The sequence below is a fragment of the Hemiscyllium ocellatum genome, chromosome 37 (assembly GCF_020745735.1).
Source record: "Hemiscyllium ocellatum isolate sHemOce1 chromosome 37, sHemOce1.pat.X.cur, whole genome shotgun sequence".
NCBI lineage: Eukaryota > Metazoa > Chordata > Chondrichthyes > Orectolobiformes > Hemiscylliidae > Hemiscyllium > Hemiscyllium ocellatum.
The window spans coordinates 39,985,217-40,003,461 of record NC_083437.1 but is presented as its reverse complement, the minus strand read 5'-3'; the positions used below and the strand labels follow the sequence as shown (position 1 = coordinate 40,003,461).

Here is an 18,245-nt window from a genome sequence, read left to right as displayed (position 1 = left end):
GTGTGTGAAATGAACTGCCTGTGTAAGTGGGTCCAGTTACAATGTTTAGAAGACATTTGGACAAGTATATGAATAAGTAAGGTTTGGGGGGATATGGGCCAGGAGCAGGCAGGTGGGACTAGTTTAATTTGGGATTACTGGTGGCCTGGTCTGTTTCTGTGCTGTATGGCTCAATGACTAAGGCATTCCTCTTGGTCTTGATCTAAAGGATTATGACATTGACAGTTCTCATACCCGCCAACAATGGATAACATCAGTAATACAGCTTGACATCATCTTGTCCATTACTTCTGAGAGACCTGGCCACCAAACAAAATATCTTATCCTGGCTCAAGAGTTTGTGAATCCCAGTGTCTTTGGTGCCTTTGTTGCATTATATCAAGCGTCAGAACTCTCAGAGGCACTGGTCTCTCATCATCAACAAGTAAATCATCCATTGCACTAAGTATCCCCTCTGTTCATGTTATGTGAAAGAGTAAAATTACTAGTCCTGGAGAAGATACATCTATAGCAAAGGCAGTGGTTACCTCTGTATCACAGTGAGCTAAAATATGAGAGCACAGCAACAATTCTTTGATTTTCCCAAAAGGCCTATTTTGTGCTTTTTGCAAAGCCCTGCTGCATCAGCTAATTGACGACTGCTCAGTCAGACAAGAACTTTCTGACTTAGTTTACCCGACCCACAAGTCTCTGGAATTCAGTCAATCTTCAAGGAGCTGGAAAATTTGCAACTGCACTTGTTTTCAGGTCAACTGTGGCACAGAAGGCATCACAATGCGTCAAAGGGAGGTGACAGCTGGATGTGAGAATTAGTATTTTGCAGGGTGCAGATCCTGCCTCCTGCTGGTGTTGTAGCACAGTACGTGCACATGAGTATCACGTTCTGTCTCAGTAACATAGATCAGGACATCATCCACGTGGACCACCACTCCATTCAGCCTCTTCCGAGTCAGCTTTGTCCTCTGGAAGATTTCTGTTGCTGACCTGGCACTGAACAGTTGAAACAAAACCTCCAAAACTGTGTGACAAAAATTAGACTCTTCATTAATGTGTAGGTGCCAAAAGGAAACACTATTTGCATCTAGCTATGTGAAGATTGAACCCAATTCCAACTCCCAGCCTCAAGGTGAAGCCTAGTGATGGCTTGTCTCAATAGACAATAGACAACAGACAATAGTCTCCTTTACTCTCTCTCTCTCTTTCTCTACTTTAGAAGGACCTTAATACTGAACATACAACTTTATGTATTTATTTTCCACATTTACACCTTAGATTTTGTACCTAAGTACTTCCATACCTAAGATGGTGCCAGAAATGCCAACTTTGTACACTTCCACTGTATTCCTGTATCCCTGCACAGGTGGAGTCGCTAGACAGCATTTACAAGTATCACAGTATACAATGAAACAGGAAGCAGCTGAGAAATCACAAATTTGCAATTTTGCCATTGGGTATAAGTACATTGGTGTTCCTTCCAGTGACAGATGAGTTTTTAAAAGCCAAGTTTAGTGGACCTTAGCAAATTGAGAGGAAATTGAGTGAGGTGAACTACTTGATAAGGACTCCAGACAGGAAGAACTCTCAGAGTGTGTCATGGGAATATGCTCAAAAGGTATTTTGATCGGGAAGGAAAGCAAGGGGGGAAGGTGTTAATGATGACAGCACAGAAGGAGGAAGCAAGTTCTGGGGATTCTGAATTGGACATTCCTCAAATCAAACTGGACAATAAGGAAGTTGTCAAAGATTTAGGTAAATTATTGAGTTACCTTCCACAAGAAAATTGAAATGACCTGAAAGAGTTATTACTATCACATGGGGAGATATGCAGAAATAAACTGGGAAGTACTAACCTAATTGTGCATGATGTAGATAAAGGGGATGCTGTTCTGATTAAGCAACCTCCTTATTGACATAACCCGTTAATGTTGGCACAGGTTCAGGAGGAGAGAGAGCGCATGCTCCAAGATGGCATAATCAACGTGGGTTACAGTGACTGGAGCTCACCCACAGTCATGGTGCCAAAGCCAGATGGTACCCAACGGTTATGTGTGGACTATCACAACATCAATGCTGTTACAAAGACTGATGCATGTCAAATTCCACGGTTGGAGGACTGTGTCGAAAAAGTGGGACAAGCAACTTACATTTCTAAGTTGGACTTGCTCAGGGGCTACTGGCAGGTACTTCTGTCAGAGAGAGTAAAGGTGGTTTCGGCTTTCCTAACGCCAAATGGACTCTATCAGTTCAAAGTCACGCCATTTGGTATGAAAAACGCTCCAGCCACATTTCAGAGACTGACTAATAAGGTCATTGTGGGATTACCCAACTGTGTGTTGTATATTGATGAGCTGGTAATTTTTAGTCACTCAGGGAAGGAATGTTTACAGCATTTATCGGATTTGTTCGATTGACTTCGGAAGGCAGGCTTGGTGGGAAACCTGGCTAAAAGGGAATTTGCCGAAGACCAAGTCACCTTCCTGGGCCGTGTTATTGGACACGGACAAATGGTCCCATGAGATGCAAAAATGAAAGTAATTGGGGAATTTCCCACACCGTTGATGAAAATATCAGTACTACGGTTGCTGGGATTGAGAGGATTTTACCTGAAAGTTTGTGCCGAACTTTAGCAGTTTGGCTGCTCCACTCACCGAATTGTTAAAAAAGGGCAAGAAGTTTCAGTGGACAGTGGACTATCAAAAGCCACGTGACAGCCAAAACACTGTGTTAACCACTGCCCAGTATTAGCCACACCGGATTACAGGAAGCCTTTCAAGGTGGCTATCGATGCCAGTGATGTGGGTGTCAGTGCGGTGCTCCTGCAGGAGGATGACGAGGGGATAGAAAGACCCATCGGGTATTTATCCAGGAAGTTGAATGTTCATCAGTAGACATATTCAATGGTGGACAAAGAGACTTTAAGTTTGGTGTTGGCATTACAACATTTCAGTGTTTATATTACCATCTGAGACCATCATATACACTGATCACAACCCATTGACATTTGTGGAATAATTTAAGGACAAAATGCCAGCCTGTTTGGATGGAGCTTGTTGTTGCAGCCCGTTCAATTTGACAATTCTGCAGGTGGCAGGTCACGGAAACGTGATTGTCGATGCGTTATCGAGACTCGAATGAGATACGGAGGCGTTTGGTGATGGGTTTACCACAGCCTGAATTTGCATGTGGTTGTGCACGTTTGCATGTTTATAGTTAGTATAGTGTATATATGTGTTTAGAATACTAACCAGGTTTTTGAAGGGTTAAAAATGAAGCCATCTTTTGGTATTGATGGTATTTTTTTTAAGAGGGGAGGTGTCACAAAGCTAGTTCTTTATTTCTAAAAGCTGTTCCTTGGTTCAAGGATACTATGTCCTAGGATTTTACCGGGGGGGTAATAAATCAGGTCGGGCTCCAATTAGTCTGGTTTGGTACAGAGATTAAAAGGTGTTGAGAGGCCTTTTTGTTTATGTGTAAAAAGATGAGACTTCAGGCCAAAGTGGTCATGTTTTAGAAGTGACCTGTAGAATGAAAGGGGAACGGTCAGCTGAGCAGTTTAGTTCAGTCCAGAACTGGTTAGGGGCTCAGCAGTCAGCTGTGTGGAAACTCTCTCTTCTGCCCTTCTAACTTCAACCTGTAAGCATCTGACCCTATTTTGTACTGTGCTTTAAAGGGGGTTTGCTTATTGGGACTGTTGTGTATTTTCAGAACAGCATACCTAACACTAGTTTGGATAGACTGCGTTCTGTCGGGGTTCTTCATTCTGTTCTTTGTGTTTCATTGTGTAATTTTGTGAATAAATTTTTTGTTTTGTTTTAAACCTGGTAGTCAACCTCGCTAACTTAACCTGGGTAATTTTCACTGTACACTTACTAAAACAAATAGCAAAGCTTTGGTCTGAGCTGCCTGCTTAAGAATATTCTGAGTGATCTGGCCTAGTCCACACAGTATTCTTCCAATCAAAGTGCATGACCTTGCACTTTTCCAAAAGAAAAGGCATCTCCACATCACCCAGACATCTTCTATCTCATTGATCTTGATGTCTAATATGTATAGGCTTCGTGCTGCTATCAAACAGCTCAGACATTACCCCTGTTCATATGTCTACCAGCCTCTCTGCTGGGACAATTCCTAAGTCAGTCTGTGCCTCAGCCACACCAATAATAGTTAGTTGGGATGGTTTCTGAATGCTTTTCCTGACTCCTGCATTCCTGTTCAGTCACCTCTCTACTTTACCTTCATAAATTCCACTGAGCCAGTCATCTTGGGATATGGTTCTCACCATCATCCTGAATCAATTTTACTTCCTGACCTCAGCTGTCTACTCAGCTGAATTGTTTTTGTTAACGTTAAGGCTCCACACTGGAGTCAGACCACAATTTTGATGCTCCAGTATACTTTTTTCTTTCCATAAACATTTTACTGTATTTATAAAATTTATTAAAATAATTACAGTTATTCTTGAATACTAAAGTATTCACAACAAAATGTAACTTGTCTCCAAATATCTCATATATTAGAGTTGATCTTTCTCTGCACCTTCTCTGTAGCTGTAATAGTATATTCTCTTCTCTGACCTGATGTAGTTACGTAAGGGATGATTTATCTAGTTTGTATGCAATACTTTTCACTGTATGTCATGTGACAATGACAGATCAATAGAATTATACTCGCTCTAATATTTGCAATGTACCTTCCATATCATGAGGCTCTAAAGCACTGAGGATATCACCGAGACAGGGGACAAAACGTTTGCAAGCCAACTTCCCAGCTCTCCGAAGATACCCACAACAACAACAACACTCCATATCAGTTATATGATGAGGCTGAAATATTTTAGATTAAAAACTGCAGTTAGGCAAACGTTTCTCCCTGCACCATGTTCTGTGCTGACTTCAATGCAACTACAATGATCCCGATGTTCACCACATACATTCAATGTCTGAGGGGGTCCCATAGGTCACAAACTCCTCTGGCTGAAAGGGCTTGCACTGCAACCTTTTCCCAATTGTCCCCTTGCAACAGGTTCAGGTTCGGGTGCATCCCTCAGCACATAGTCCTAGACATTGGAAGGTGCCAGTCTGCACCACTCTCTCAGAGATTTGAACTCACAAACCTTAGGAGTCACCTTAGAAATGCACACAAAAATGGCTTCCATAGCAGCATGGAGCAGTGAGCTCTATACACAGATCACTCTGGAGTTTGTCGTTGGAAAATCTACAAAACTCTGAGACTCAGGAACCCTGGACACCTCTGATTAAAAATAGATTGATTCTGATAATGAAGGTGATAGGCTCAATCTAACATCTAAATGACCAAAGCACTGTGTCCCAGCAGGTTGGCCAGCTATCTCTCTTCCAGCCTCCAACAAAATCACAAGTGGGCAGGTTGGTTCCTGGTCACAAATGTTGCATTTTAACCTGCAATATAACTCACAAAAACCAATGGTTATGTTACAGTTCTGTATCTCTCAGGCAATTAGAAACCATAATGACCTACAGTCACAGTCAATGATACAGCAGCATGGTGGCAATGTCATTGGACTGGTAATCCAGAAGCCAGGGCTATTAACCTGGGGACTGGTAATCCAGAAGCCAGAGCTATTAACCTGGGGACTGGTAATCCAGAAGCCAGGGCTATTAACCTGGGGACTGGTAATCCAGAAGCCAGAGCTATTAACCTGGGGACTGGTAATCCAGAAGCCAGGGCTATTAACCTGGGGACTGGTAATCCAGAGGTCTGGGCTATTAACCTGGGGACTGGTAATCCAGAAGCCAGGGCTATTAACCTGGGGACTGGTAATCCAAAGGTCTGGGCTATTAACCTGGGGACCGGTAATCCAGAAGCCAGGGCTATTAACCTGGGGACTGGTAATCCAGAAGCCAGAGCTATTAACCTGGGGACTGGTAATCCAGAAGCCAGGGCTATTAACCTGGGGACTGGTAATCCAGAGGTCTGGGCTATTAACCTGGGGACTGGTAATCCAGAAGCCAGGGCTATTAACCTGGGGACTGGTAATCCAGAGGTCTGGGCTATTAACCTGGGGACCGGTAATCCAGAAGCCAGGGCTATTAACCTGGGGACTGGTAATCCAGAAGCCAGGGCTATTAACCTGGGGACTGGTAATCCAGAGGTCTGGGCTATTAACCTGGGGACTGGTAATCCAGAAGCCAGGGCTATTAACCTGGGGACTGGTAATCCAGAGGTCTGGGCTATTAACCTGGGGACCGGTAATCCAGAAGCCAGGGCTATTAACCTGGGGACTGGTAATCCAGAGGTCTGGGCTATTAACCTGGGACTGGTAATCCAGAAACCAGGGCTATTAACCTGGGGACTGGTAATCCAGAGGCCTGGGCTATTAACCTGGGGACTGGTAATTCAGAGGTCTGGGCTATTAACCTGGGACTGGTAATCCAGAAACCAGGGCTATTAACCTGGGGACTGGTAATCCAGAGGCCTGGGCTATTAACCTGGGGACTGGCAATTCAGAGGCCTGGGTTATTAATCTAGGGACTGGTCATCCAGAGGCCTGGGCTATTTGTCTGGGGATTGATAATCCAGATGCCTGGGTTATTAATCTAGGGACTGGTAATCCAGAGGCCTGGGTTATTAACCTAGGTATTTGTAATCCAGATGCCTGGGTTATTAATCTAGGGACTGGTAATCCAGAGGCCTGGGTTATTAACCTAGGTATTTGTAATCCAGATGCCTGGGTTATTAATCTAGGTAATGGTAACCCGGAGTCCTGGGCTATTAATCGGCAAACACTGCAGATGCTGGAGATCTGAAATAATGACAAAGTGCTGGAAAAACTGGCAGATCTGGTCATATCTGTGGGGGGGCGGGGGGAAGGGCAGTGTGGTGGTTGGAACAGTTCACATTTCTAGTGCGAAATGATTTTTCTTCTATGGGTTCTTCAAATCCCATCACAGGACCCAGGGAACTGAAAGCTAATTAGTAACAGGAACACTAGATCCAGCCCACTAGATTTTCCTAAAAACCTATCATTAACGTACATCAGGGAAGCAAATCTGCAATCCTTACCCTGTCTGTACCACACGTGACTCCAGACCCGCAGCAACGTGGTTGTGCCTTAACAGTCCTCTCCAATAGCTCAGCAAACTACTCGGTTGTGTTTAGGGACTGTCTCCTCATGGATAATAAACGCCAGCGATGTCCATATCCCATGAACGATGAAAATCAGAACTTCTGTGATATTGATCCATCCACAATTCTAATGCAGGAAGTAGCCATAAAACTGTTGTGCACCTTCAGTTGTTTTCACTCTGCCATCTGTAACAGGCCTCCCTAGTTACAACACCGGTTACCATCTGTTACCACACCTTCCACAACATACAGCTCCATGTAATGACGCTCTGAGTTGCCTTTCTGGCAACCGGCCCACAATCTACAACACGTCCCAATTGTTTACGCTGAGATGTGATAGGATCATGCTCCCGAAATGCCCACTTCAGTCATTGTTACCTCTGTGGTGTTCACCTAGCCAAGATCAGACAGATCGGTTTATGTCCCAATAGCTGTTTAAACAAATTAACTTCCAAGGAAGTTTAATTCAAAGAAACGCGTATGCAAATAACATCTCCTAATCTTATCAGTTCCTACTCTCGTTTTACTAAGTCAACAAGGACGTAGAGAAATATACAGGAAGATATAAAAATTAGTTGTTGCCAAGAAATAAGGAGCAATTATCTGGTGCCAGAAGCAAGTTTCTTTTAATTAATTGATGGTTCTAAAAATTCTCTGTACTCGCTACACATCCGGTAGACATTTCAGGAATGGAATTATCTCCAAAGAACATCTTTTAAGGGAGTTCAGTTGAGTGGGACTCAGAGGCGTCACTGTATGTAACGTCACAGTTTGAATCTTGCACTCCACTCCAGCTGACTGGAAACAAGCCTCAAGTTGCTCTTAGCTGGACCTGATTTATGCCTGTCACTCCCCTGGGACTGGTGCGCTATGAGCTGGGGTTTGTCGGCGGGTTTCCCCACAGCTCAAGTATCCTTCCAAAAGAAGAACCAAAACTCAGAAACGTCGAGAAGGGAGGAGGGAAAAGGAAAGACAAAAAAATAATCTGGAACATCAAGGAGCAGGGAGTATCAGAGTTGTGCAATACAGTGAAAAGGTGGTTAACTGACAGGTCCACACCAAAGGAACCTTATTACAATAGGAAAGCAAATCAAACAGCAGTATTTAATGAGGAATATATTAGAGTTACGGAGTCATTTATTTTTATAACATGGAAAGAAGCCTGTCCTGTTTGTGCTGGTCCTCAAACATCCCAGTTTCCAGCACTTGACCTGTCCCCTTGTGTACGGTGGGGTTTCAAATGTCCATCAAAATAGTTCTTAAAATGTTTTGTGGGTTCCCATCTTTATCAGCCTTTTCAGGCAGTGAGTTCTAGGCACCCTCACCAGCTCGGTGAGAACAAAAGTCCTCAAATCCCCTCCAAACGTCCTGCTCCTTACATTCAAACTGTGCCCCTTGCTGCTTTGCCTCTCAATTAAAGGGAAATATTCTCACTAGTTCCCCTATTAATGCCCCTCAGAACTGTGTCCATCTCAATCCGAATCCATTCAGCTTTCACTGCTGGAAGGAAATCAACTCCAAACTATCTCGTGTCTCCTCATAGCTGAATCACTGCAGCCCCAGGCAACATCCTGATGAATTTCTTCTGCATCCTCTCTACTGCAGTCATATCTTTCCGATAGTTTAGTGGGCAGAACTCCTTACAATATTTCAGCTGTGGCTTAGAGTCATAGAGATGTAGAGCATGGAAACAGATTCTTCAGTCCAACCTAAATGTCCTAAATTTTAGTATCCTAAATTTATCTCGTCCCATTTGCCAGCCCTTAACCCATATCCCTCTAAACTCTTTATATTCAAGTAGCCATCCAGATGAGTTTTAATGCTGTGATTGTACCAACCTCCACCAGTTCCTCTGGCAGCTCATTTCATACATACACCACCTTCTGTGTGAAAACGTTAGGTCACTTTTAAATCTTTCCCCTCGCACCTTAAACCTGTGCCCTCTAGTTTTAGACTCCCCCATGTCGGGTTAACTAAAGGTATTTGATAGCTCCATCATCACCTCTTTGATCTAGTATTCAAAGCTTTGACTAAGAAAGGAAAGTATCCTGTATGCCATCACGACCACTTTATCTACCTAACTATAGGGTAACAGGGAGAGGAGGGGAGCGCTGGGTCTGAGTGGGATGCTGTTTGGAGGGTTGGTGAGGACCCGATGGGCCACGTGACTTCTATGATTTGATGAATAATTTTCCTGAATTTCTAACATGACTAAGTAGAAAGGGAATAAGGGAGTTAGTAGTGAGGCATCTCTATGGTTCTATGACTCAATGACTAGTAATTCAGAGATCCACACTAATGCTGTGGGGGACATGGGTACAAATCCCATCTCATTGTCAGTGGAATTTAAACTCAGTGCTGTTATGAACTCTTGAAAGCAAGTCTCTGAAGTGGTAAGCATGAATCCATAACCAATTGTAGCAAAACCCCATCTGGTTCACTAACTAGGGAAGGAAACTGCCATCCTTACCTGGTCTGGCGTCCATGTGACTCCAGATTCACAGCAGTGTGGCTGACTCTCATTCACTGAGTGAGCCATTCATTCTAAAGTCTTTAGGAATGGGAATCAAATGCTTGTCTTGCCAGTGATGCCCACACCATTAGAAACTGAATGGGTCTGTAGCTCCAAATGTAGACGTAATTTCATTTCCATCCCATTCAAAACAAGAAGAGGAATAATGGGTATTCTGTCGAGTTAGGGAGCTGTGCAGTCACGGGGGCTTGGCACTGTTATGCCACATCCTGACTGAATGAAATCCTCCATGGGTGAAGTGCCCAAGGTAATCCCTGCTCTGTTTGACTGTGGTTGGTTACCATGGGAACATGGGATGCCAGAAGTGATGTCGCAACAGTCCTTTCAATCCTACCATGCAGATATGAGCACTTTGCTGACTGGGTCCGCATTTATTGCCCATCCCTAGTTGTCCGAGGGAAGGTGGTGGAGAGCATCAGTAAAAGGTGGTGTGGGCATGACCTTAATGCCACTAAGAAGGGAGTTTCAGGACTTTGACCCAGCGACAGTGACAGAATGGTGATATATTTCCAAGTCAGGATGGTGTGTGGCTTGGAGGGGATCTTGCAGGGGCTGGTGTTCCTCTGTATCTGCTGCCTTCATTCATCAAAACAGGAATGGTTGTGTGTTTATAAGTCAATGTTAAAGAAGCCTTGGTAAATTTCTGCACAGCATCTTGTAGATGGTACACCCTGCTGCAACTGAACATTGGTATTGGAGGGAGTGAATGTTTTTAAGTGTCCAACAGAGTCAAACAAGTTGCTTTTTCTTCGATGGTGATTCTTGGGTGTTGTTGGAACCATCTAGACAAGCAGACAGAATTTCTTTACACTCTTGAGTTGGCTCTGTCAGTGTTGGAAAGGCTTTCAGGAGAGAGATGGGGAACTGAAGATAAGCCTGCAGGTGTGCAGCAGGTAGTAAAGAAGGCAAATGTTGTGTTGGCCTTCATTGTGAGAGGTTTCGAGTACAGGAACAGAGATATGTTGCTGCAGTTGTACAGGGCCTTGGTGAGGCCACACCTAGAATATTATGTCCAGTTTTGGTCTCCGTTTCTGAGTAAGGATGCTCTTGCTCTTGAGGAAGTGCAGCGAAGGTTACCCAGGCTGATTCCGGGGATGACGTACAAGCAGAAGTGGACCAGGGTGGGATTGTTTTCGCTGGAGTTCAGACAATTGAGGGGTGATCTCATAGAGATTTATACAATTCCAACAGGAAGAGGCAGGTTAGATGCAGGGAGGATGTTCCCGATGGTGAGTGCATCCAGAACTGGGGAGGGTTACAGTCTGAGGATTCGGGATAGACCATTTAGGATGGAGATGAGGAAGCATTTCTTCACCCAAAGGGTGGTGAGCCTGTGGAATTCATTACCACGGGAAGGAGTTGATGCCAAAACATTGAGGCAGCTAGATATAGCACTTGGGGGGAATGGGATCAAAGGTTATGGGGAGGAAGCAGGATTAGGCTATTGAGTTGGATGATCAGCCATGATGGTGACGAATGGCGGAGCAGGCTCGAAGGGCTGAATGGCCTCCTCCTGCTCCTACCTTCTATGTATCTACTCACTGCGCAAATCTTAACCTGCTCTCATAGTCACAGTATTTATGTGGCTGTGCCAGATCAGTCTCTGGTCGATTGCAATTCTGAATGTGTTGATGGTAAGGGATGGCAATACCATTAAAGATCCCGGGGAGATGGTCGGTTTCTCTCCAGTTGGGGACGGTCATTGTCTGGCACTTTGGTGGTCAGAATATTGCCTCTCTAAATGTGACCAAGAGTTCTGTAGAACTGGCCATCCCAATGCTTTCTCTGGATCATAACCTTATTCCGCTCCAATTAAAAGAAACAGTGGATCTGGTTGCTCAGCTTATGTTCAAACCCATTTGTACACACTAAGGAAGCTAAAAAAATTTAGTGTTGGAAAGGTACATTATTAAACTCTTAAAAAATAGTGATCCGTTGGGATTGTGATTGTGGAGAGTTGGGACAGCATCTGCTGGGGCTTGATGGAGGATGGGTATTATTAAAGGTTTTATATTCATCAAGAGGTGCAGTGATACCTTGGCTCAGTCTGATTTTTAAATTAATGACTTGTAATCATCTACAGTGCTCTATGCGTGTGTGGGTGTCTGAGTGTGTGTGTGTCTGTGTGAGTGTGTGCGTGTGTGTGTGTGTATGTGTGTGTGTGTGAGAGAGTGTGTGCGTGAGTGTGTGTGCGGATGTGTGAGTGTCTGTGTGTGTGAGAGAGTGTTTGTGTGTGTGTCTGTGTGTGAGCACTTGCGTGTGTGTGTGAGAGTGTGTGTGAGTGTGTGCGAGTGTGTGCATGTGTGTGAGTGCATGTGTGTGAGTGTGTGAGTGTGTGCACGTGTGTGTGTGCGTTTGCGAGAGTGTGTGTGTGCGAGTGTGTGTGTGTGTGAGTGTGAGAGTGTGTGTGTGAGTGTGTGTGTTTGCGAGAGTGTGTGTGTGAGTGTGCGTGTGTGTGTGAGTGTGAGTGTGTGCGTGAGTGTGTGTGTGAATGTGTGTTTGTGAGTGTATGTGTGAGTGTGTGTGTGTGTGTGAATGTGTGAGAGTGTGTGTGTGTATGAATGTGTGTGTGTGTGTGAGTGTGTGTGTATGAGTGTGTGTGTGTGTGTGTGTGAAATTGTGTGTGTGAGTGTGAGTGTGTCTGTGTGAGTGTGTGTGTGTATGTGTGAGATTGTGTGTGTGAGTGTGAGTGAGTGCGTGTGTGTGTGTGTGTGAGTGTGAGTGTGAGTGTGTGTGTGTGAGTGTGTGTGAGTGTGTGAGAGTGTGTGTGTGTGAGTGTGTGTGTGAGTGTGTGAGTGTGTGTGAGTGTGTGAGTTTGTGTGTGTCTATAACAGAACTATGGAAGGAAACAAAATGGCAGTTGTTGTTATAAACTCAGGTAGCACTTCCTCATTTTTGGAAAATGAAACTTCGCTATTTTTAAAGTGAATACTTTCGTATCTCATTCACAAATACTGCAGACCCATGCACGTGGGGAAAACGTAATGAATGGGAAGGTTGCTCTGTGGGCATGACTCTAAGGGAACCAGAATAGTGCCCAATGTCACACACATCTGCTCCCGGAGCCAAATTCCATTCCCTTCAACCCCATGAGAAGATGGTCGAACTTTGAACAGCGTAATATCAGGCCAGAGGATTGTGCCAACTCGACACTGCATATTCCTACGCCCAAGTATCACGGTTTTGGTTTCCGCTCATTTAGCCGCCACTCCTGCACATCAGACCCAGCAAGTTTAAGCACCTGCAAATCATAGTCAAAAGTCACACAACACCATCACACATTTGATGAAGGAGAAGTGTTCCGAAAGCTAGTGCTTCCAAATAGACCTGTTACTATAGCCTGGTGTTGTATGATTTTTAACTTTGTCCACCCCAGTACAGCCACATTATAGAATCACTACAGTGTGGAAGCAGGCCATTAGCCCAATAAGTCCTCAATGATCCTCCAAAGTCCAACCCTTCCTAACTCTATATTTCCCATGGCTAACCTGCACATCCCTAGACTCTATAAGTAATTTAGCATAGCCATTCCACACTAACCTACACATCTTTTGACTATGAGAGGAAACCGGAGCACCTGGAGGAAACGCGGAATAGGCATACTTCACATGGACATTTGCCCAAGGCAGGAATCAAACCCAGGTCCCTGGTGCTGTGAGGCAGCAGTGCTAACCACCCAGCCAGTGTGTCACCCAGTGGCCAAGCTTTTCAATGCGATTCTAACTTACTGCCAGTGAAAAACATTCAAAGTTTCAGAAAGCACAGAGCAAGTCTTTGGAAGATGTGGAAAAGGCAGGAGATTGGGACTATGGAACAGAATCAGTGTGGGCATGATGGGCTGAATAGCCTCCGTCTGTGCTGTAACAGTTCTGTGATTCTGTGAAGTCACAGTTCAACACAAGAACAACCATTTCTCAAACTCTGGCAGTGGCGTGAGGAGGATTTCTGAATTAAACGATTCTCACATTGGAGGGTCAGATTTGTGGCCAGTTTGCTGACTGGAGATTCATTCAGGTGCAGGCATTCATGGGTCACTGAAAAAGATTGAGAGGACTTGGGGCATGTCATAGTTAAACATGAGAGTCCACCTCTGCAATTAGACAAGGAGTTCCAGGATTTTGACCCAGTGCATATGCAAACAGCAATTCAGGAAACCGCAATGACCTTGGGTGAAGTGGGTCAAATTTATTGAGAGCGAAGCCTTGGATCTGGTGAGTTAGAAAGGAGGTCTCCCACCCTCTCAGTTCAAATCACAGCCAGACTGTATCTGAGAAGGAGAAACTGTCTTTGAGAAGTTCGGAGTGAAGCCTGAAGGGGTGCAGCTGGTGAAAGGGTTTTATAGGAAGCAGCAGGAGGTCTCAAGGCACTCAGTCATTGGCCAAGCAAGTTAAAAGGTGGGGAAATCAAATAGTCCCTCCAGAGATCTGAAGGGTGTTTAGCTTCTCTACCAACATGGATAAAACTCCTCCTGATAAATGAAGACCTTCTTGTTCTATACTGGCAGGGGCTGTGATACATCCAATTCCACAAACTGCTTCTCTGAGATTAATGAAATGAACACCTTCTGTCAGCAATTGGAGTTGTTCTGCCTGTCACAGATGAAAACACACACACACACAGATGCGGACACGCACGCACACACAGATACAGACACACACTTGCACAGACATGCATGCACACACACAGACACAGACGCACATACACAGATACAGACACTGATGCACACAGATATACACACACACTTGCACAGATACATACATGCATGCACAGATACAGATACATAGACACACACAGACACACACACAGATACAGACACACACACTCATACACACAGACACAGACACACACACACATACAGACACGTAGACACACACATACACACAGATACAGACACACACACAGATACAGACATGCACGCACACACAGAACTGACACAGATGCACACGCACACACACAGATACAGACACATAGACATACACATACTCAGATACAGACACAGACATACAGACGCACACACACACTCACACAGATACAAAGATGCACACATACACGCCCACCCACTCAGCCCGACAAACAGACCCACCACACAAATACATATAAACACACTCTCAGACACAGACACACACACTCATACACACACATGCCCATCCTCCCATCCCACACAAACACCCCCACCCAACACAAACACAGATACAGACACATACACACTCACACACACAGCCACATGCCCACCCACCAACACCCCTACACACACATAGTCTCGGAGAAACCCACACACAGACACAAGCCACCCACCACCACAAACACACCCACCACCACACCCCAGTAGTTTCGTTAAAAGTAGACAGGGATATGCTATTTCCTTCATTCCCTCCCTCCACCCCTGAAAGCCTTCAAAACACCAGAGAGTAAAATTAAATCAATTCATCCCTGTGCATATTCATGTGTGTGTGTCTGTCTCTGTCTGTGTGAGTGTGTCTGCATCTGCGAGTGTGTGTCAGTCAGTATCTGTGTGTGTGAGAGAGAGATAGACAGAGTGAGAGAGAGTGTGTGTGTGAAAGTCTGTATCGGTGTGAGAAAGAGAAGGTGTGTGTGTGTCTGTGTGAGTGAGTGAGAGAGAGAGTGTGTGTATGAGAGAGAGTGTATGGTATGTATTAAGCTAATGAACAGACTTGTTCAACTGATTCGGTGATGTGATTTTCAGCTGATCTGCTGAGCACCACAATCTCTGTATTGCCTTGATACCAGAATTTCCTTCAAACCCTAATAAAAGGAAGTGATTTATACTCCTATGTGCTAAGGGGGCATTTTATTGTGTGAAGGTACAATGTAATTATAAGTTGAGGACTATTGTGGTGCAGTGGTAGTGCCCCTCCCACTGACCTAGGAGGCCAGTAATTCAAGTCCCACCTGCTCCTGAGGACTATGATAACATTCTGATCAGGTTGATTGGAAAGTATTGATAATTGTAAGTTGTTATTCCATAAACCAAAACAGTTCTCTCAGATTATTGGCAGCAATTGACTCTGCAGATCCCAGTTTGCTGACACCACCCATATCCACAATCTTACCAATCTGTTTCTACTTGACCTGCACTTTTTATTCGCTGTGCTTTTCCATCTTGCATGTATTGCTATACCACCTCGAATACAGTCAACATTATCTGGAAGTCAAGCCCCTGACTTTTGACTCAAATAATCCAAACATTTCCTTCTTATGTCCTGGCAGTAACCACCAATTTGATGGTGGCAGCTCAGGTCTGTGTGTTCAGGACACTGCAAGTTTCTTGGGGTGTAATGGTGCCCAGGATACCCCACTAGTTTTGATAACTACTTCATCATTCTGAGCGCTCTTGCTTGCACTGTCTGTTTTCCAATGTCACCAAGTCCCATTCACCCATCACTCCTGTGCCCAGTGGCTCCTGGTCCAACAATGCCTCAATTTTCAAGTTGTTTTCAAATGTCCCCACAGAGTCACATCCCTCCCATCGCTGTAATATTCCACACATGTCCACAACTTCTGCACTTCTCCAAATACCACCTCTTACACATCCCCATTTCTAAATTGCTCCTCCAATGATGGGCGAGCCTTCCATTGCTAACAACCTTAAAACTCAGGAATGAGCCCCTCAAGCCTCAACAATTCCGTATCCCCCTCTGCGCCTTTAAACCCAGAACGCGCTTTTGGCCACCTGTCTGAAAAAAAACCTCTTTGAGTGAAAATCTCAGGATGAAGTTTTATTTTCATGTCATTGCCATAACGCCCCACGGGATGTCATACTGCTAAAGACCACTACACAAATGCAAATTGTCCGCACAAGAGGTTTTTTTTCACATGTATTGCATCTGCCTCGATATTCTGGATAGGTGAGGTGGAGTGGGAGTTATGACCCACCCACACATAATGGATAGCGTGTTATGAGCCTACGATGGTCAATTAAAGGAGACTGATGGGGAATTTCCCATCAGCCTCCCGGACTATGCAGGCATTAGGAAGCAGTTTAGATGCTTTGCAAGGACAGTTCAGGAGCCTGCAGTTGGCTTGGATGAACAAGCCATTTCTTTGCATTTTAATCTCAAAATGTTTGGAGATAGCGTGTACCTCCATTTTGAAACCATCTCTCTCTCTCTCTCATTTATCTTCCACGGCTTTTTAATTGAATAAGAATCTGGCGCTTTTGCTCATTAATGGGTTGCTCTGGGGAAACCCACGCTGAATCAGTGCCAAAGCTCGGAGTAGGCCATTTGGCCCATTCTTTCTGTGTGGGCTCTGTGCAAGAGTAGCTCAGCCAGCCCCATCCCTAGACGTCTCCCACGGTCCTGTGACTGAGTAGAAGGCCCCAGAAAATGCGCAGCCTGGGATTTACCTCATGCAGAGAAAAAAAAAATCCCAGATCTCCCCAACTTCAACAGTGTTCCTTCGTGGCCCAGGTTCAAACCCTGCCCCAATTTAGCAGACAGTAGTCTCCTGCGTTCGGAAGGGGGTCCTTTGGGAATCCTTAGCCTCAGGCCCATTTCACTCAAGGTCAATGCTCACATGACACACAGTTTCATAACTTGTCGCAACATTGGCCAATCTCATTTAGACACGGAACAAACATAAAATGTTGGCACCAGTGTTGGAGAGAGGGTCTGACAATGTGTGAGAAGGGGAAGGGCAGCAGGTAAATCCTGGCTGGTGTAGAGGATGTGTTCCTGCAGTGTATCCGGGCTTGGATGACAGGAATAACTAAGGACCCAATTGGGATCAGTCTCCAATGTCCAAGCACAATCAGTTTTCTTCCTTACTTCTTTCATGAGATGTGGGCGTTATTGCCAACACCAGCTTTTGTTGCCTGTCCCTAACTGCCCTTGAACTGAGTGATTTGCCCAGAGGGCAGTTAACAGTTAACTATATTGCTGTGGGTCTGGAGTCTCATGGAGATCAGATCAGGTAAGGAAGGCAGATTTCCTTCCCTGAAGGAACTGGATGTTTTGCTTTAGATCAGAGAAAGGGAGGACTGCAGATGCTGGAGATAAGAGTTGAGAGTGTGGTGCTGGTCAGGCTGTATCTGAGAAGCAGGAGAATCCTGATGAAGGGCTTATGCCCAAAACGTTGACTGTCCTGCTCCTCAGATGCTGACTGACCTGCTGTACTTTTTCAGCACCACACTCTCCACTTTGTTTTAGATCAGTCGATTGATCATTGCCATGGTCAACTTTACAGAAACTAACTTGACAGTTCCGATTTTAAGGAATTCAGTTCAGATCCCATCTGCTGCCTTGGTGTGGGTTGAACCAAAGGATTAGACTTTGGATTATACCACATAACTGGCACACCCCAATCTCCCCTTCCCACTCACTCGCCCTACCTCAACAAAGTATATTACAAGATGAGTCATAGCTCCCATGGTGCATTAGTAGTACCTCTATCTCTAGGCTAGGAGGTGCAGGTTCAAGTCTCACCTGTTCCAGAAATAAGATACAGGTTGACTTTTAAAAATGAGCTGAAAAATGTGTTGCTGGAAAAGCGCAGCAGGTTAGGCAGCATCCAAGGAGCAGGAGAATCGACGTTTTGGGATAAGCCCTCCTTGACCTGCTGCGCTTTTCCAGCAACACATTTTCAGCTC

General features: G+C 44.8%; 1 protein-coding gene across 3 annotated transcripts in view; it reads right to left on the bottom strand.

The window, feature by feature from the left end:
* Positions 1–18,245, bottom strand: part of pik3cd (phosphatidylinositol-4,5-bisphosphate 3-kinase, catalytic subunit delta) — a 224,246-nt gene that overhangs the window by 125,774 nt on the left and 80,227 nt on the right. The window contains exon 1 of one of the 3 annotated variants that reach the window (XM_060852455.1): positions 7,042–7,578. The exons of the other annotated variants lie outside the window; for them this stretch is intronic. The gene's annotated coding sequence lies outside the window, so the exon portion shown is untranslated. Of the gene's footprint in view, positions 1–7,041; positions 7,579–18,245 lie in introns of those variants that run through there. 3 annotated transcript variants of the gene reach the window in all.